The sequence below is a fragment of the Gekko japonicus genome, unplaced genomic scaffold (assembly GCF_001447785.1).
Source record: "Gekko japonicus isolate JY-2015 unplaced genomic scaffold, Gekko_japonicus_V1.1 scaffold1181, whole genome shotgun sequence".
NCBI classification, from domain to species: domain Eukaryota; kingdom Metazoa; phylum Chordata; class Lepidosauria; order Squamata; family Gekkonidae; genus Gekko; species Gekko japonicus.
In genome coordinates, this window is record NW_015161989.1 from 586,332 (window position 1) to 589,516 (window position 3,185).

Genomic DNA, 3,185 nt, shown 5'->3' on the forward strand with positions numbered 1-3,185 from the left:
AGGACTTGGCCAGAGGTCATTTTGGGGGGGGATCGTGGGGGATCGCAGTTCCCCCGGGTGAGGTACGGGGGGCGGGGCACATGACGAAGCCCCGCCCCCTGCTTCCGGCCGCCCCGCTTCTGGCCCTCATTCAGCCAGGAGGCAGGAGAAGAGGGAGGGTAAGTTGCTTCCTCCCTGCCTTTCGGCTCGGCAGTGGAGCTGCAAGGCCAGCGGCAGCGGCCGGGACCGTTGAAGGGGGTGTGTGTGGCCTTATGACACACTTCCGGTGATGTCAGGGGGTGTGGCATATGCTAATGAGTTATGCTAATGAGTTCCCCTAGCTCTTTTTCTACGAAATGACCCCCGGACTTGGCAGAGACTTGGGGCCGAATCACATGTTGCAGAGGACATCTGCCGGATTCAAATCCAGCAGGAGCTTTGACTCTTGAAAGTTCATACCCTAAAAAACCTTGTTGGTCTTTAAGGGGGCTACTGGACTCGAATTTCGTTGTCCTACTGTAGACCAACACAGCTAGGGATGGGACCTGGGGATCCCCCAGAATTACAGCTAACCTTCAGACTACAGACATCAGTCCCCCTGGAGGAAACGGATGCTTTGGAGGGTGGCGTCTCTAGGGCATTGAACCCCACTGAGGTCTCGGTCCTCCCCAGGCCCCATCCCCAAATCTCTAGGTCTTTCCCCAACCTGGAGCTGGTAACCCAACCCCCCTAAATCTCCTGTCATTGGCCAGAGAGGAACCAGGCCCAGTGTTCCCTCTAAGCTGAGTGAGTGTGAGCTAGCTCGCAGTTTTTTAGCCTCTGGCTCAGACATTTTTTTTTAAAAAAAAATAATTATTATTTATATAATATAGCAACAATTTACAGTAGCACATACTATTAGGAGGAGGAGGAGAGGAGATTGGATTTATACCCCGCCCTTCACTACCCAAAGGGGTCTCAGAGCGGCTTACAAACTCCCTTCCCCTCCCCACAACAGGACACCCTGTGAGGTGGGTGGGGCTGAGAGAACTCTGACAGAAACGGCTCTTTTTCAAGGACAGCTGTGCCAGAGCTTGTGACTGACCCAAGGTCACATAAGCAGATGCAAGTGGAGGAGTGGGGAATCAAAACCGGTTCTCCCAGATTAGAGTCCGCACACTTAACCACTACACCAAACCACTACAATAAAAACATAACTAAAAACACACAAAAAACACAAGAGCAATAAAACCAAACAGCGATTCAATATATAGCTATAACCTTCAAATTATCTGGAAGTGCCTTTTTTAGCTTACTATGTTGTCTTTCCATATATTCAAGAAAGGGAAACCAGTGTTTCAAAAAAATCTGACTGGAACTCTCCCAGAGCTCTCTCTGCCCCACCTACGTTACAAGCAGTGTTCTCTCTAAGCTGAGCAGGGGTCATTTCCTGCAGGAGCACACAGGAGCAGAGCTCCGGCAGTAAAGAGCCCAGGGAGTGGGCACATGCAACAAGCCCCGCCCACTGCTCCCAGCAGCCCCAGGCCACAAGGAGCAAGAAGCTTTGTTAGCCAATGATTAAAAGGTAAAGGTTCCCTTGCTCGAAAGCCAGTCGAATCCAACTCTAGGGTTGCGGAGCTCATCTCCGCTTCAAAGCCGAAGAGCCAGCGCTGTCCGAAGATGTTTCCATGGTCATGTGGCCGGCATGACTAAACACCAAGGTGCACGGAACGCTGTTACCTCCCCACCGAAGTGGTACCTAGTTATCTACTTGCAATTTCTTGCGGGGGACACATGGTTCCCGGCCGGAACATCCCTCGGTGTAACACACCATCGCCGCACCATGCCGTCGTCCAGACGTGACACCAGCACGCTGGGCACATAGCTGGGAGTGTTTCTGGTTCCCCGTATCCCCACCTGGAGGTTGGCACCCCAGCCCCACAGGCTGCTGGGAACGGCCAAGAAGCCCCAGTCCCCGGTGGAACATCCACTCACCCATCGAGTAGATCTCCCGTCATTTGAAGTTACTCCGGCAGGCCTATGGGTTTTTAAGTAAAAATGGCCCGGCGTTGTGCTAAAGATAAAGGATACGGCTCTGCGGAAGGAAAACAGATTCCAAACCAAACAGCGTCTTGCCGCCATGCGGTGGAGCAAATGAAGTGGAACAAACCACAGTCGGTCAGAGGCATGTCGCACTTTGCATAATATCCTCGTTGCTGGCTCTGGGTATATGTCGCTCTCTCTCTCCAGCTTTGTTAGCCAATGATTAAACCTCCCAAATTTCCTTCAGCCCAAACCAGCCCCATCTCCAGTTGCGTCATTCTTGGTGGTTCAACAGCACCCCCTTCGAAGCATTTCATGTCCATTCAGACAGGAGAGCCAGTCAGAGTTGTGCAACAGCGGAATCAGGTGCCTAGGGAGGTGGTGAGCCAGTTTGGTGTCGTGGTTAAGTGCGCGGACTCTAATCTGGGAGAACCGGGTTTGATTCCCCACTCCTCCTCCACTTGCACCCGGCTGGATGACCTTGGGCAAGCCATAGTTCTGTCAGAGCTGTTCTTGAAAAAGGGCAGTTTCTGTCAGAGCTCTCTCAGCCCCACCGACCTCACAGGGGGTCTGTTGTGGGGAGGGAAAGGGGAAGGAGTTTGTAAGCCGCTCTGAGACTCCGAGTGAAGGGCAGTGTATAAATCCAATCTCTTCTTCTTCTTCCCCCTCACTGGCAGCCTTCAAGCAGCGGCTAGACAAACCTTTGTCAGGGATGCTCTAGACCAGTGATGGTGAACCTTTTAAAGACCGAGTGCCCAAACTGCGACCCAAAACCCACTTATTGATCGCAAAGTGCCAACACCTGAATACTGAGGTTTTACTTTAGAAAAAACAACTCATACATTAACTTAAGATGATCCAAACAAAGTAAGGGAAGCAATCCCAAATGCTTTCATTTACTTAAAATTATTTGGCAGTGAATTCGACACTTTAATGGTGGCCTGGGCCTGGCTGGGGCGATGGCACGCGTGCCCACAGAGAGGGCTCTGAGTGCCACCTCTGGCACCCGTGCCATAGGTTCGCCACCACTGCCCTAGGCTGATCCTGCATTAAGCAGGGGGCTGGACTAGATGGCCTCTCTTGGACCCCTTCCAACTCTGTGATTCTAGGATTCTAGGATTCTACTGACCAAAGGTCACCCAGTGAGTTTCTAAGGCAGAGTAGGGATTCGAACCCGGGTCCCT